The sequence below is a fragment of the Ahaetulla prasina genome, chromosome 1 (genome assembly GCF_028640845.1).
Source record: "Ahaetulla prasina isolate Xishuangbanna chromosome 1, ASM2864084v1, whole genome shotgun sequence".
NCBI lineage: Eukaryota > Metazoa > Chordata > Lepidosauria > Squamata > Colubridae > Ahaetulla > Ahaetulla prasina.
This window is the reverse complement of record NC_080539.1, coordinates 356,231,154-356,249,676: the sequence shown is the minus strand read 5'-3', so window position 1 is coordinate 356,249,676 and position 18,523 is coordinate 356,231,154.

Here is an 18,523-nt window from a genome sequence, read left to right as displayed (position 1 = left end):
ATGGGGCCCTTTCTTCAGGAGACTATTATTTTTGTTTTGTTTTTGTGACCAGATCCCATCTTCAATCAATCAATCAATCAATCAGAATAGAGCTGGAAGAAACCTTGGAGGTCTCCTAGTCCCACCCCCCTTGCTCAAGCACAAAAAACTTTGTTTTGGTTGATGTTGGTTGTTATGGTATTATATTGTGAATTGTCCAAAGTCAGTTGAAGTCAGGCAGTGCTTAATTTGAATTAAGTAAATAAATCAGACAAACTCAAGCCTGTGAAGGTTTCTTGGCAACAACACAGAACCCCTGAACTTCTTGGGAATTTCCCAACCAAATACTAATCAGGTTCTATCTTGCTTAGTCAATCAAACTCAGCTACGATAGAAGTTACCATGCCTGACCTGATCTGCCATTTGAGATTTCTCTGAGTGTCCCATTCATGGAGGAATGACACCGCGATTGTTTCTTTTGACAACAGGATTCTGGCTAGTTGATTCGTCATTATTTTCAGGTTTTTGATTCTCAAATGCCATTTCTTTTCAGATGTCATATACCTTGATTATACGTCTTATCTATTTTTAAGAGCTGTGGTGGCAGAGTGATTAGAATGCAGTACTGCAGACTGACTCTGCTCATTGCCAGGCGTTTGATCCTTATCAGCTCAGACTTCCATCCTTCTGAGGTTGGTAAAATAAGTACTCAAATTGTTGGAGTTAATATGCTGACTCTTTAGATTGCTCACAGAGGGCTGTAAAGCACTATGAACTGGTACATAAATCCAAGTGCTATACAGTCTATGGAGGACCTGTATACTGCACAAGTCAAAAAGAGAGCTGTGAAAATATTTACAGACCCCTCACATCCTAGATATAAATTGTTTCAACTCCTACCCTCAAAGCAAAGCTATAGAGCACCAGAACAACTAGACAAAAGAACAATTTTTTCCTGACGCCATCACTCTGCTAAACAAATAATTCCTTCAACACTGTCAAACTATTCACTAAGTCTGCATTACTATTACTATTAGTCTTCTCATTGTTCCTATCACCCATCTCCTTCCACTTACGACTGCATGACTGTAACTTTGTTGCTGGTAGCCTTACAATTTATATTGATTGTTTCCTAGTGTGATTTGATTGCTTACTTGGACCCTATGACTATCATTAAGTGTTGTATCTTATGATTCTTGATGAATGTATCTTATTTTTCTTTGTACACTGAGAGCATATGCACCAAAGACAAATTCCTTGGGTGTCCAATCACACTTGGCCAATAAAGAATTCTGTACTGTTCCGTTCTATTCCGTTCCATTCCATTCTATTCCATTCCATTCTATTGCTAACAGGTTTTTTTTAAAAAAAATATGGTTTTAATTGCTGTAGTCTGTCCAGATATATTTTTGCCATATCAATAACAAATAATATTGAATACCCGCCCCAAAAAAGAGTCACCCCCAAAGTAAATGGTGGTCTTTGAAAACACTGTCAAAATTTATTCACCCTAAAGCCAGAATGTGATTGATTTGATCCTTAGAATAGGTGGGGGAAATGGCCTTTCTATAAGGCCAAATTCTTTCACATAGGCTTGTATATCTCAACTGGAGAAAATCAGAGGAAGCTAGTTTTCTTTTTTTTTTCCAGAGGAGACCTACTTTCTTGTGAATCCCAAGTCTGCTTCAGCAAAAGTGTGTCATCCTGGCTGCTGGCCAATTTTTCTACACTCAGCAATTTCAGTTATTGCAAGATGTCCAAAAATAATTTTTCAGAATCTGTCTGAAAACTTCCATGGGCAACTTTGATGTATATCATTAATAGTACATGCTCTTAAGTATTTCATGGTGATTTGGCATTCCAATTCATTTCTTAATTGGACATATGTTCTTCCTGTAAATTTGATTTCTGACCTGATAGGAGTGTTGCCGTAATCACTGACTCAGATAAATCTCTTGCTACTTTCTCATTTAATTTCTTTTCCTCTGAATATGAAAAGAATGTCTGTTCCCTCGGTTTGGCTAGCCATTATCTTACAAAGATAATGAGGTATAAAGATAAGAATGACGAAAGAAATGACTGGAAGATTAAAATATACCAATATTCTACTGCCAATGTTGCAAAAACTAATAAATATATTTTAGTTTAAGCTTCCCTCCCCCACTTTTGAGCCAGAATACTTAATACTGTGATGCAACATATACTGGTAACATATGTATAATGTTAGTTTGATAATATTGAAGTGGAACTGTCGGAATTGTGTTTACTGAAATTAAGGGAGCAAAAATAATTTTAAAAGTACTAAATTAATTTGTAATAGGGTTAAGGTTTTCTTTAAATGATGGATAGCATATCTGAACACACTTCATACATATGTTTGCTTTGTTTTGCAAACAAATTGTATTACATTACATTTCACATTTATATGATTCAGAATCAGAGGTGGTTTTCAGCAGGTTCTGACCAGTTCTGGAGAACCGGTAGCAGAAATTTTGAGTAGTTCGGAGAACTGGTAAATAGCACCTCTGACTGGCCCGACCCCTATCTGTTCTCTGCCTCCCGAGTCCCAGTTGATTGGGAAGAAATGGGGATTTTGCAGTATCCTTCCCCTGGATTGGGGAGGCAATGGAGATTTTACAGTATCCTTCCCCTGCCACGCCCACCAAGTCACACCCACCAAGCCACACACACAGAACTGGTAGTAGAAAAATTTTAAACCCACCATTGTTCAGAATAACAGAATAATAGAGTTGGAAGGGACTTGGAGGTCTTCTAGTCCAACCCCTGCTCAAGCAGAAAACACCATACCATTTCAGACAAATGTTTGCCGAATCTCTTCTTTAAAACCCACTCGCAACTTCTGGAGGCAAGTCCATTTCATTGATTAATTGTTCTAACAGTCAGGAACTTTCTCCTTAGTTCTAGGTTGGTACTCTCCTTGATTAGTTTCCATCCATTGTTTCTTGTCAGGCCTTCAGATGCTTTGGAAAATAGGCTGACTCCCTCTTCTTTGCAGCAGCCCCTTAGATATTGGAACAGTGCTGGTTCATTTTAACTTTCCCATGAATTCTAATGCAGAATGTTAGAAAGATGTTTATCTCTTTTATAAACAATAGCATCTCACTGTTCCTTATTAATTAATACTTTGCTATTGTCAAGAAATTTGCAGTTTTGCCTAGAGGTTAAAGCATTTTCAAGCAATGCTACCAAATAAATTTTATCATGCTACTTCTCCATTACAAATGTACAGATTTCCATTGTTTAGAAATACACAGTACTGTAGTTAAGCAGTTTTATAGTAATAATTATAGCAATATAGTAGAGCAATATACCTCTTTTAGCAGCTAAAATTTGCTTGCTAAAAGAGAGCCAGTTTGGCCTAATGGTTAAGGCACCAGGCTAGAAACTAACAGATTTAACACATTAACAGAGTTGGAAGGGACCTAATAGGTTATCTAGTCCAACCCCCTGCTCAAGCAGGAGTCCCTATACCATTTCTGACAAATGGCAGTCCAATCTTTTCTTGAAAATCTCAAGTGATGAAGCTCCCACAGCTTCCGAAGGCAAACTGTTCCATTGGTTGATTGTTCTCACTGTCAGAAAGTTATTTCCAGGTTAAATCTCTCCTTGTTCAGTTTCCATCCATTGTTCCTTGTCTGGCCTTCAGGTGCTCTGGAAGATAGTTTGACCCCTTCCTCTCTATGGCAGCCCCTCAAATATTGGAACACCACTATCATGTCTCCCCTGGTCCTTCTCTTCATTAGACTAGCCATGCCCAGTTCCTGCAACCGTCCTTCATATGTTTTAGTGTCCAGTCCCCTAATCAACCTGGTTGCTCTTCTCTGCACTTTTACTAGATTCTCAACATCTTTTTTACAGTGTGGTGACCAAAACTGGATGCAGTATCCTAGGTGTGGTCTTACTAAGGCTTTATAGAGTGGTATTAGTACCACACGTGATCTTGATTGTATCCCTCTCTTAATGCAATTTAGGATTGTGTTGGCTTTTTTAGCTGCCGCTGCACACTGCTGGCTAATATTTAGCTGATTGTCCACTAAGACTCCAAAGTTCCTCTCACAGTCACTGCTATTAAGCCTGGTTTCCCCCAGTTTATACGTGCACTTTTGGTTTTTCTTACCTAAGTGTAAGACTTTACTTTTCTGTACATTGAATTTCATTTTGTTAGATAGGGCCCAGTGTTCAAGTCTGTCAAGTTCCATCTGGATCTTGAGCCTATCTTCTAGGAGACTGCGAGTTCTAGTTCTGCCTTATTCATGAAAGGTGACCTTGGGCCATAGCCAGTCACTCTCTCTCAGCTCAACCCAACCTCACAGAGTTGTTGTTGTGGACAAAATAGGAGGTGGAAGGTGTGCTGTATATGTTCACTGCCTTGAGTTATTTGTAAAAATAATAAAGGTGGAATATAAATAAATAAATAAGAACAAAAAAATAATTTTATGTTGTCTTCTCTGTTGTTCCTTGTTCTGACTATCAAACATATGTAGCAAACCAAAAACAATCTTCTATTTAGTTTTCCTAATTATGCAGTAAAATTCATTTTCCAATGCAGTTTATGCAGGACGTATTTTGAAATCTCAGGAGAAATAAGAATTTATTCCTATGTTAGTCACTGGTTTTTAATAGCCTGCAATTAGAAGTTTCAATTAGTTCCTAAGTTTGTTTGCTTTAATCAAAGATCTGTCAGGGAATGGGAATGCAAGCTGGCTTGAACCGGCATTTCTTCAATAGTGCACATCTCCAGAATATTAAAAGGGAAATTTCCTGCTCACCAGTCCCTTAGGAAAAATGAGATTGGGCATAACCTCCTTTCCAATCATCTTACTGGTGCTTTACGGGTTCTCCTTAACCCAATTTTGTCAGAGAATTCTATCTAGTCTATTTCATAGTCCTTTCATCAATTTCATTGTCCCTTAGTCAATTTCACATCACCAATAGAAAATTCCCCAGCTTGATTTTCTCTGCTTGTGTCAGGAGGACTTGTGCATTGGAATACAATGTTCTTGGCAGCGCCTTATTATTATTCCTTTAAAAAAAAACAAATATAGGAAAGATGGTTGGAGCATGCCTTCTTTTGTCTCCCTGTGAGACAATCAGCATTTTGATGGAGTGAAATGCCCATGTAGATTCCATCCCAGAGAAAAGAAGCAGATATGTTTTGATTTAATAATCCGGCTTTCTTCTTGCAGATAGCTAATCTTCTTTGTTCATTGTCACAGCAATGGTCTGTCAGTGTACATTATCTCTCACTTTTACAAATAGAAACTTCTATTTTATCTGTTCCATCACACTACTTAGGACCAGCTGCGGTTGGCTTTTTTTCTTCCCTGAACTATGCCACTGGAGTATAGTTTATTTTCCTTTGCTTATCTGTTTTGCATTCTATACATTGTATTATAAAAGCTAGCTTTTCTGCTGTTGAATTTAAGGTGGCTCACAATTTGGAACATATATATATATATATATATATATATATATATATATATATATATATATATATATATATATATATATATATATATATGTGTGTGTGTGTGTGTTTTCTGAGGTTTTCACGGGTGTTTGTATATAGGTCTTTGGTTGTTCGGGTTTTCTCCCGTGTAAAATTGGAAGTGTCTTGGCGACGTTTCGAAGTCTCATTCGTCATCTTCAGGCTTCAGCCGTGCTTCACACATTGGGATCACACATTGCTCCCAGAAGCACGGCTGAAGCCTGAAGATGACGAATGAGACTTCACAAACGCCGCCAAGACACTTCCAATTTTACACGGAAAAGACCCGAATATGCCAAGACCTACATATATATATATATATATATATATATATATATATATATATATATATATATATATATATATATATATATATATTATATATATATTCTTAGGTTTTCATGGGTATAGGTATGTAGGTCTTGGCATATTTGGGTCTTTTCCCTCTCAACCTTACACGGGAAAAGACCCGAATATGCCAAGACCTACATATATATAAATATATATATATATAATCTATGTGTGTGTATGTGTATGTATATGTATATCAGTGGTGGGATTCAGCCGGTTCATGAGAACCGGTGGTGACGACTGTGGTAGGCCCCACCCGCCCGCCCAGACGTAATGATATCCTATTTAGCCATGTTTTGGATGCCGTGGGCATGTGCGAAAGGTGCACTCGTGAGCAAAGAGCATGCACGGATGTCTGAGCATGTGCAGAAGGTGGCACATGCGAGCAAAGGGAGTGCGCACGCACGCTCACTTTTGCGAACTGGTAGGGAAGGTAAGTGAATCCCACCTCTGATGTATATGTATATGTATATGTATATGTATATGTATATGTATATGTATATGTGTATGTAGTTAACAGGACCAGTTTGCCCATATTTGCATAGATGAGATGTCTTTCAAATGCGTCTGTGCATGAGTGCATGCATAAATAAATAAATCTCATTAATAAGAGAGATTCCTTCTGACTATTCCAGTGGTTTCAATAAGCACAAATACACGTGGCATTATTGGAGAGGATAACAGCAGGCTTATTAGCTATAGGAGAGAAACTAATTAACAAACTTCTAAATGCCAAGAAAAATGTTGTAGCATGTGTGGCAGAAAAAACGGGGATTTATCAATTAGATTGCCAAATTTTGTTCACACCTTTCAGCGTTGTTATAAACTAGGCAATGCGCCAGTCCAGCAGTGTCTTCTTACAGTGGCCAACCAACCATACAAGGATGCCCTGTAGTTTTCCAACAATGGCCTTCAGAGGTAGTAACATTGCCAATAAGGCTGATTGATGCCATTACTACCATTAATTGGGATCCCACTCTTTGTAGAATCCAACTAAGCTGACAGCCAACACCACATCTTGTGGTAGTGAATTCAAAAGTTGGGTTACCCATTGAGTAAATACACACACACACACACACACACACACACACACACACACACACACACATATATATATGTAGGTCTTTGGTTATTCAGGTTTTTCCCATGTAAAATTGGAAGTGGGAGAAATTTTACGTGGGAGAAAACCTGAATAACCAAAGACCTACATACAAACACCCACGAAAACCTCAGAAAACATATATATATGTCTCATTCGTCATCTTCAGGCTTCAGCTTCGTGCTTCTGGGAGCAATGTGTGATCACAGCAGTTTCTTCCTTTTAACTGCTAGTGGGGGTTTGAACTGATTGGGTGGGAGCTTGGCTGTGCTCTGATTGGATGGGGGTTTTTTGTGCTCTGATTGGATGAGGGTGTGTCCTGTTTGGGTGGGGGCTTGGTTGTGCTCAGTTTAGTCTGTGTTGCAGGGGGATTTGAGCTGGTGAGCTGCATTGCTGTTGTTTGGCTTCGTGGTCGTGCTACATCTTCATGGTGGGTGTCAGTCTGCTGCATGTATGGATTGGAGGGGTTTGAAATGGCTAATGTTGCAGCTGCGGTCTGGCTTCTGGTCCTTGGTCGTGCTTCATGATCAGTGTGGGTTTGGGTCTGCTTTCTGGGTGGATGTGCCGTGGTGACATCCTGTGTGGACCTCGTGAGTGTGGGTCTGGTGTCATTCCTTGTGTTAGGGACTCGTTTGTCAATAAGGGCGGGTTTCCAAATGGCTGGTAGGCAGGAGGTATCATCTCGTTTGTTCATACTGTGTGGCGTTTTTCTATCTCAATGGCTTCTCTGATTATTCTGTTGTTAAAGTGTTCAGTTTAACATTGTGTTAACTGTGTTCAGTCCACACAGGATGTCACCACCGCACATTTCCTAATGTATTGCTTTCAAAGATGGCTGGCATTTTCAGGGGCAATACGATCTGCTTTTTTGATTCATAGGGTATTCTTCCCTTACATTTCCTATATGTATATGTATATGTATATGTGTGTGTGTGTGTGTGTGTGTGTGTGTGTGTGTGTGTGTATAGGTCTTTGGTTGTTCGGGTTTTCTCCCGTGTAAAATTGGAAATGTCTTGGCGACGTTTCGACGAAGTCTCATTCGTCATCTTCAGGCTTCAGCTTCGTGCTTCTGGGAGCAATGTGTGATCGCAGCTGTTTCTTCCTTTTAACTGCTATTGGGCGTTTGAACTGATTGGGTGGGAGCTTGGCTGTGCTCTGATTGGATGGGGGTTTTTCTGTGCTCTGATTGGATGGGGGTGTGTCCTGTGTTGGTGGGGGCTTGGTTGTGCTCAGTCTAGTCTGCTGCAGGGGGATTTGAGCTGGTGAGCTGCATAGCTGTTGTTTGGCTTTGTGGTCGTGCTACATCTTCACAGTGGGTGTCAGTCTGCTGCATGAATGGATTGGAGGGGTTTGAAATGGCTAATGTTGCAGCTGCGGTCTGGCTTCTGGTCCTTGGTCGTGCTTCATGATCAGTGTGGGTTTGGGTCTGCTTTCTGGGTGGATGTGCGGTGGTGACATCCTGTGTGGACCTCGTGAGTGTGGGTCTGTTGTCATTCCTTGTGTTAGGGACTCGTTTGTCAATAAGGGCGGGTTTCCAAATGGCTGGTAGGCAGGAGGTATCATCTCGTTTGTTCATACTGTGTGGCGTTTTTCTATCTCAATGGCTTCTCTGATTATTCTGTTGTTAAAGTGTTCAGTTTAACATTGTGTTAACTGTGTTCAGTCCACACAGGATGTCACCACCGCACATTTCCTAATGTATTGCTTTCAAAGATGGCTGGCATTTTCAGGGGCAATACGATCTGCTTTTTTGATTCATAGGGTATTCTTCCCTTACATTTCCTATATGTATATGTATATGTGTGTGTGTGTGTGTGTGTGTGTGTGTGTGTGTGTGTGTGTGTGTATAGGTCTTTGGTTGTTCGGGTTTTCTCCCGTGTAAAATTGGAAATGTCTTGGCGACGTTTCGACGAAGTCTCATTCGTCATCTTCAGGCTTCAGCTTCGTGCTTCTGGGAGCAATGTGTGATCGCAGCTGTTTCTTCCTTTTAACTGCTTGTGGGGGTTTGAACTGATTGGGTGGGAGCTTGGCTGTGCTCTGATTGGATGGGGTTTTCTGTGCTCTGATTGGCTGGGGTGTGTCCTGTGTTGGTGGGGGCTTGGTTGTGCTCAGTCTAGTCTGCTGCAGGGGATTTGAGCTGGTGAGCTGCATAGCTGTTGTTTGGCTTTGTGGTCGTGCTACATCTTCATAGTGGGTGTCAGTCTGCTGCATGAATGGATTGGAGGGTTTGAAATGGCTAATGTTGCAGCTGCGGTCTGGCTTCTGGTCCTTGGTCGTGCTTCATGATCAGTGTGGGTTTGGGTCTGCTTTCTGGGTGGATGTGCGGTGGTGACATCCTGTGTGGACCTCGTGAGTGTGGGTCTGGTGTCATTCCTTGTGTTAGGGACTCGTTTGTCAATAAGGGCGGGTTTCCAAATGGCTGGTAGGCAGGAGGTATCATCTCGTTTGTTCATACTGTGTGGCGTTTTTCTATCTCAATGGGTTCTCTGGTTATTCTGTTGTTAAAGGGTTCAGGTTAACATTGTGTTAACTGTGTTCAGTCCACACAGGATGTCACCACCACATTTCCTAATGTATTGCTTTCAAAGATGGCTGGCATTTTCAGGGCAATCTGATCTGCTTTTTGATTCATAGGTATTCTTCCCTTACATTTCCTATATGTATATGTATATGTGTGTGTGTGTGTGTGTGTGTGTGTGTGTGTGTGTGTGTGTGTGTATAGGTCTTTGGTTGTTCGGGTTTTCTCCCGTGTAAAATTGGAAATGTCTTGGCGACGTTTCGACGAAGTCTCATTCGTCATCTTCAGGCTTCAGCTTCGTGCTTCTGGGAGCAATGTGTGATCGCAGCTGTTTCTTCCTTTTAACTGCTTGTGGGGTTTGAACTGATTGGGTGGGAGCTTGGCTGTGCTCTGATTGGATGGGGTTTTCTGTGCTCTGATTGGCTGGGGGTGTGTCCTGTGTTGGTGGGGGCTTGGTTGTGCTCAGTCTAGTCTGCTGCAGGGGGATTTGAGCTGGTGAGCTGCATAGCTGTTGTTTGGCTTTGTGGTCGTGCTACATCTTCATAGTGGGTGTCAGTCTGCTGCATGAATTGATTGGAGGGGTTTGAAATGGCTAATGTTGCAGCTGCGGTCTGGCTTCTGGTCCTTGGTCGTGCTTCATGATCAGTGTGTGTTTGGGTCTGCTTTCTGGGTGGATGTGCAGTGGTGACATCCTGTGTGGACCTTGTGAGTGTGGGTCTGGTGTCATTCCTCGTGTTAGGGACTCGTTTGTCAATAATGGCGGGTTTCCAAATGGCTGGTAGGCGGGAGGTGTCATCTCGTTTGTTCATGCTGTGTGGGCGTTTTTCTATCTCAATGGCTTCTCTGATTATTCTGTTGTTAAAGTGTTCAGTTTTGGCGATAGTTCTGGTCTTTTTAAAGTCAATATCATGTCCTGTGACTTTACACAGGAGAAAACCCGAACAACCAAAGACCTATATACAAACACCTGTGAAAACCTCAGAAAACATATATATATATGTGCTGTTAATCTGTCAGTAGGGAAAAGATGTTTCAAAGATTGTTATCCTCTTGGATGGCACAACAGTAACTCACAAAGCCTCAAGTCAGCATTTATTACCAATGTCCATTTAGATACAGGAGGGTGACACACTCATAAATGGGCTTATGTAGGTTTCAAGTGTGGCATCAGCTATAACCTCAGGGTAGTTTACTTCAGGAAAAATATTCCACAGGCTGGCCAACATTTTAATTTATTGAGATTATAATAACAAAAATGTTGTAAGCCTGGTTATGCTTCTCCTCTGCTTCCAATTAAATTCCAGTGATTCAGAGAGAGGACTCATCCTTAATGGTCCCTTCTCAGAATTTAAGAAATGCTTCTGTCCTCTTTGTTTTCATTATGGTTTCTGAATATTTGCTTCAATGCAATCTCCTTAGGTCTGTACAAGGCAAAAGTGGGAAAATAGTTTTGACTATCCAGGAGTGGGACACCACTCCAAAAATTACTAGATTTGAGCATCTTTCATTAAAGCAAGGCTCTAGGGATCAGCCTCCATACTATGAGTGCTTTCCTCGTATGTCTGAGCTGCTGGATGCTGTGGTTGGGTTAGTGGTGAAATTCACCTTATAATTTTGGAGGAGTTCAGTCTGTGCTTTCTAGGCACAGAGTCAAAAGCATCTCAGAGTTCATGGCCTCCAGAGCAGCTACGGATGTGATCCAGGTCATTGAGGACTGAATCCACAGAGAAAATCACATGCAGAATTGGGGAAGTAGAAGTGTGATCTGAAATTGGGAGACATTACTATCAACTGAATTTTTACTCAGTGTTTGGAATGGCCAAGTATTCATGATTGTGCTTCTGAGGAATCTGGCTGCTCTTGAATCCCGGACAGCCATCTCGGTTTCAATTCTGGGAGATGAAACAGCAGGACAGATGCCTTGATTTATACTGTCAGAAGCCAAAGAGTACATCTGAATGAGCACAAATAAGAACCTTTGTTAAGACTTGTGTGGCAGTAAGAGCAATGAAATACGATTAATCCATCCTTCTTATTGCAGTCACAATTTCCAGCCAGTGGACTTGGTTGCTCTTGGGTAAGGAGGGGCCAGAAGAGCACTTTTCAAGTCCCTGTGAGGAATATTTGAGGCATCTGTCAGATGAAGTTGCTCCAAATCACTCTGAGCTGGATCCAGCTGTGTGGTCTGTAGGGAGTTTTGTGCTGAGTATGAGCTTGTTAGCTTTGAGGAAGTTGACATAGTTTCTGGGACTTTAAATGAAGCCATGATCCAATACTTGGTGCGATGGAAGGAGTACCCTTTCACTGAGGCATCCTGGGTATCGGCGCATAATGTCAAGGCTGCAAGGCTAGTATGGCAGTTCCATTACAAGTACCCACACAAACTGAGGGGGGCAGCATTCGTGTTGATGAGACTAACCTCTCTGCTTTATGTCTTTTAGATGGACACCTGGTAGAGGGCAGCTGCCTGTTGAATTCCAGTTCAGGGCTTGACATTCCTGTGGGGGAGGGGGGAAACAGTCGATGACTCTGCACGGGGCCGACAGTGGTGGGATAATGGACTGGGCCGAGGATGGCAGGCAGGTGATCACACTGAAGCTTTTGGCTCCCAGCGATGCAGGGGCAACGGTGGATGACATCACGGTGGCCCAACGTGGGTCAGCGAAGCTGCGCTGGTGGACTGTTTGAAAATGAAGCCAAACTCTGAACACCACTGAACAGCTGGGGGTGGGGGTTGTGGGAACACCAGATGATGGCTAGCTAAGGGGCTTAAAAGGTGCTGGGAGGTGGAAACTCCCAGTGTTGACTTTGTACTACACTTATTTACTTGGCGTGTGCTGAGATCCGGGCTTGTGGCAGCAATAAAGCTCTGTTTATTTGGCTGAAAACTTTTCTGGCTTTTTGTGTTTCGCATGGCCTGGCCTAGACCAGCCGAGACTATGTTTTAGATCCATGGCTGATCAAGGCCTCCCAAAAGTGTCATTTAGTTAGGTCCACATGGTGGCGAATGTATCATTGAGAAAGGGGATGGAACTGCCACCTCCAAGGTGGTGATCTGGCTCCTCCTCAAGAAATTATTACTGGATTGAGCAGAGGTGGACAATTTTTGTCCAATTCCAATCTTTTCTTTTTAGGAAAAGATGAGCAGGTAGTATCTGTGGCCAGAAAGGCCTTTCCATAACTTCATCTTACATAACAATTGTATCTATTTCAGGTTTGGGAGGCTCTGCTTACTGTCATTCACATCTAAGCCATCTCTCAGTTGGATTTCTGCAGTTCAGTCTACTGCCTTGAAGAGCATCTAACAGCTGTGATTAGTCTAGAATTCGATAGCACAGGTAGAATGGTCAGCTATACTAGACTTCTGGGTGCAATTTAAGCCATACTGAAAGCTATATTTGAAGTCTTCTACCAGCACTAAATGAAGAGGCAGCAGAATATATTTCAAAAGTTCAACCAGATAGAGCAGCAATAACAGGGACCGAAAGCTATCTCCATGCCATGGAAATGCAAATGCTCCTGTTGTGACCCAGGTTCCTGGACCCGGACTCCTGGACTCGGATGATTCAGAAAGTGAGGGAGAAGACCTGGCAAGCCCTGTTTCTCTTGAGCCCTTTCCCTCCCTGGCACCCACTCAAAGGGAGGAGGAGGGGCCGGCAAGACCTGATTCCCTGGAGCCTTCTTCTGATTTGGCAACGCCCCAAGAACAGTTTTGGAGTGATGCAAGGCTGCGCAGGCATGATCGGCGTGCGCAGCAGAAGGAGTGTTGGGGGAAAGCCAAGTCATAATTGTCATGCAGTGACATCTGCAGAGACTATAAATAGGAGGCGGGACTTCCTGATTTTTTGTCTTGGACAAAGCAATGAATTGGCATGGGCTAACTGTCTCAATGGAGGGAAGGATATATTCGTGAGTAATTCTGGCCTTATCTATAATTTCCTCGTTATCTCCAGAAACTTGGCAGGCCCATGGGTAGACGTGGCCAGGACATGTATCTATGTAAATAAAAGGAGAAAAGAAGGCCTCTGACTGACTCTTTGCTGGGAGTATTGGGGGGAGGGAAACAGAACAGCTCCGTTGGATATCAGGCATCTCCCTTCTTGACCATATCACAAATAACACCATTCAATAAAATGTTGGTTTGGCACCAATTATAAAGAAGATGAGGGAAGGCCAGCTCCACTGGTTTGGATATTTTCAAAGAACACCACCTTCCATTGTGGCCAAGACTGCCTACCAACTAGAAGTCAATGGCTGGTGACTTCGCGGGCATCCAAAACAGAGATGGCAAGACATAATCAACAAAGATATACAAGCCTGCACCCTGGAGATGCAGCTGACCATGCAAAGTGGCGTTCAATCAGTGGTGGGTTGCTCCCGGTTCGGACCAATTTGCAAAACCTGGTAGTAAAACTGACGGGAGGCTCCGCCCACTGACCCGGACATCATCAGGAAGCTTCTGCATATGCCCCGTACTACCCTGTTGGTAGTAAAGATAAGTAGAAGCCACCCCTGCGTTCAATGATCTGAAAAGTGGATCCTGCACCTGCAGGACTACATGTTGTGGCTCCAGCCCCCGAACCTGGGCCCATGCCTAGAAGTGACTCTGAGAGTGAGGGGGAAGGGCCGGTAAGGCTTACCTCAGGAGCACCGATTCCTTTGGCCCGGCTCCAGGAGCCAGAACCAGGCCAGTTGGAGGACGTAATGAGGCCGACATCCTCTGATTCCTCCCTTCCTCAGGCTACGCCTACAGACGCAGCTGATAACCATACTAATCAAGCCTGGACTGACCCACATTTCAGAAGATTAGAGAGGTGGCGTCATCAAAGGGAAGGGTGGGGCAGGAGCCCCACCCCACAGGATATATAAGGAGCTTTGGGACTGCTCTCACTTCTACGGGAAGCAAATTAGCTGAACCGTGTCGAAGTGAGCTGAAGTCTTAATCTGTTTGAACTTTTTGGCAGGCAGCTGCATTTTCTCGGCCAGGACTGATAGGAGCTGTGTAACCACTGGCTGTAGGCCAACTCGTTACTCCAAAGCTCATTACTCCAAAGCTCGTTACTCCAAAGTGAGGACGGAGACAGAACACTATACTAGGAAGAAGAACCAGATAGTAATTAGAACCAGATGGTAATTACAATCACTTATTCTCAAATTAATGATCAACTGAATTAATGCCAGAAGAAATAGTAATAAAATATTATATTCATGTATTATATCTCAAGGTGGCGTACATAGCATCCCATCACAGTTCTCCTTACAAAAAGAGAATTACATTAAGACATTCTAGTATATATCATGGGTCATTTTATTTTTAGGAAGGGGGAGGAAACTTATTCCTTGTATTGGATGTAATTATTATGATTTATGATTTATATTGATATATTATACAATCCTTATTTATATATTTTTTATATTTATAAATATTTATATTTATAAATATTTATTTATATTGATATATATACAATCCTTATGATTTATATTGATATATTGACCATCAATTGTGTTGTAAATGTTGCACCTTGATGAACGTATCTTTTCTTTTATGTACACTGAGAGCATATGCACCAAGACAAATTCCTTGTGTGTCCAATCACACTTGGCCAATAAAAATTCTATTCTATTCTATTCTGTTCTGAAGGCAAAGGAGTCTAACTGAATTTCCCCCAACCCCGCTAATAAAAGAAACAGAACCCCCCCCCTCCAAAAAATAAATAAATAAAGCAACATGCATTTTTTTCATTATTTGGATTTCAAGCAAGCCAAGACTTCTTCTGAAGTGAGGGAGAAAGAGATATAATAATTAGGTTTTGAGTGTGTGCAATACTTCTTTTGAAATTGTTAATGGTCTCATTGTTAGACTCAATCAATTAGACTGGAACTCACAGCAGGAAATATAATTATTTTAATTATTCTGAATCGGAGACTGACGTGTGCCGAATTCAAAGATATTTTGTTATTTGTCTTGGGCATTGGAGATTAAATGCTTTCATGCAGTTTGAAGGATGAAAAGAAGGTTGAGAAATATCCACCAAGCAGACCAATGAAAGCAATTATTTATTTACTTATTTATTTATTTTATTTTATTTTATTTTACTTTATTTTATTTGTCAACAAGTATAAGGAAACAAGTAACAGTATAGACATAAACATGGACACATGAAAAAAATTGGCACAAATAAAAGGATATAAATAGGCAAAACACATAGAATGATTACATATCATGTAATCTAGGGGAGACATAATAGCAGTGTTCCAATATCTCAGGGGTTGCCACAAAGAAGAGGGAGTTGGGCTGTTCTCCAAAGCACCTGAGGGTAGAACAAGAAGCAATGGGTGGAAACTGATCAAGGAAAGAAGCAACTTAGAACTAAGGAGAAATTTCCTGACAGTTAGAACAATTAATAAGTGGAACGACTTGCCTCCAGAAGTGAATTCTCCAACACTGGAAATTTTTAAGAAAATGTTGGATAACCATGTGTCTGAGATGGGGTAGGGTTTCCTGCCTGGGAAGGGGTTGGACTAGAAGGCCTCCAAGGTCCCTTCAACTCTTGTTGTTGTTATTATTATTAATAATATTATTTTTATTATTATATAAATGGGGACAGTAGGACAGGGACGGTAGGCACACTGGTGCACTTTCTTTGTTCCTCTTGTTTTTCTTGCATGTGTGTCCATGTATGTATCTGCATGGGTCGATAGGTATGTATGTATGTGCATATATACACACACAAACATACATACATATACTGAGAGAGAGAGAGAGAGAGACAGACAGACAGACAGACAGACAGCAGATAGATAGATAGATAGATAGATAGATAGATAGATAGATAGATAGATAGATAGATAGATAGATAGATAGATAGATAGATGATAGATGATAGATTTGGCCTAGAGTTGTTTAATAGATTTGTGGAAGCATCTAGCATGTTGAAAATTGTTCCTACTGCAAACATTCAGAAATGTAATTATTTCATGTTATCATTTCCTTTGTCTTTTTTCTTTGCTGTTCTGGCAATCATCAGACAGTCCCCTTACCTTCCAGGAAATTAGAGGAACAAAAGTAAACAAGCAAAGAATAGTTAAACAGATGGTACAGAGAGACATCTGATAGTTATCTTGTCCAGAAATTTATTGCATAAACCTCCGCAAACATCTGGCCAAACCCCCTGAAGCATTTTTATTTTATTATTAGCTCTGCCTGTTCAGTTTGATGGTGTTGCTATTAAATGCTAGGCCAGTTTGTAATAAGAACTCATTCATCCATGAATCATGGGCTAGGAAGTTGATTGTAGTTGCTAGTTTGAGACATGTTAATATCATACCAGTTTTACCTTCTTGAGCAGACTGCAAACTGGAAGTTTAGGGTGAGGAAATTTTCTAGTGCTTTCACCAGAAGCAATTTGCATCCAGTCTGAGTTTTGAAGGTGTTGGTCTATAGCTGTGATGGCGAGCCTATGGCATGCAATCCACAGGAGGTACATGTAGCCATATCAGTGGGCATGCGATCTCAGTTCCGGCGTATACATTCGAGTCTTCTGGACCCACCAGAAGTAGGGAAACAGACTGTTTCCTGCCTTTGGAGGTCCTCCAGGGTGGGGTGGGGAAGGCCAGTTTTTCTCTCACACCTGGCTCCAGGGCCTCTCTAGGAGTCTGGAGAGGGCGAAAACGGCCTTCCCCACCTCCCAGGAAGTCCTCCAAATGCCAGAAATTGCCCGTTTGACAACTTCTGGTGGGACCGGAACTTGTCAAATGGGCCATTTTTAGCCTCCAGAGGACCTCCAGGGTGGGGTGGGGAAAGCCATTTTCGCCCTCCCCAGACTCCTAGAGAGGCCCTGGAGCCAGGTGAGAAAGAAAAAGCGGCCGACTGAGCCATTGCATGGCAGGAGCGGGGGAGGAGGGATTTCTATATTTCTATGTCTTAAGATTTCTATTTCTCTTTTAGGGGAAATAGTCTGCCTTTTTAATATTTCCTAAAAGAGTTCATTCTTCTAGGAGAGGGGTGGGTGCTTACTTTCTACACCCCCCACAAATGTTTGCATCATAGCTAGTTCCAAGAACAAGTACTGTCTTCTGGGATCACGCTTGGTTTTGCATTCCACATGTATTCCTAGAGGCTGATATGCCTCTCCAAGGATCAAATCCTATAGGCAAAAACATAGCTTCTCCTTGCTTAAAATGTTTGCAAATCATCTCAGCTAATCTGGTTTATATATGCCTTTGCTCTTATTTTCATTTTCGTCTTTGTGTGGCATATTCTATAATGGTGAATTTCTTTTCTCCAATGCATAGGCATAACAATATGCTAAATCTTTCCTTAGGCAATGTTTAATCCACATTTGAAATTTAAGAAGCACACAGACCCAAATTCTTCCCCTGCCACGCTCTCTATCTAGCTGAATGGTTAAATACATATTTATGTCCTTTTTCTTTTCTTTCTCTCTCTCTCTCTTTAAAATAGTTTCATTCAGAGTGTGAGACCAGACAGCTGATAAATATTAAAATTCATATTTATAAGGAAGTGTTATGCTAATTTATTTCTAAACCAAGAGGTTTGAAAGAGATTATTTCTCTCTTCCTAATGCCCCTAAATATTACATGTTTTTTTCTTTTTGAAAAAGGATCCCATATGTAGCAATTGAGTCTTTGCACATTATATTTAATTTTAGATCAGGGTTCCACTCCTGTTGATTATACTAATGCTGGACAAGCATCTTTCAGAGTCTTCAATCACTAAGAAAGCTTATTTAATAAGTGTCTGCGTACCAGCTATATTTGGTGGGAAAAAAGACAAGTCCTGCTGGATCAAGCTGGTGAACTCTCTATGGCAGGGGTGTCAAATTCAATGCCTGCAGGGTGAATCTGGCCCATCGGGTGCTTAGATCTGGCCCATGGAGCCGCCCTGGAAACAGTGAAGGACCAACCCGCAGTGCCTCTGCCAGTGAAAATGGAACTTGGGAGAGCTGCATATGGCCCATTTTTGCTAGCAGAGGGTTGCAGGAAACCAGCCCTGTTGTGCATGGCCCACCCGAGCTACGTTTTCACTGGCAGAGGGCTGCTGGAG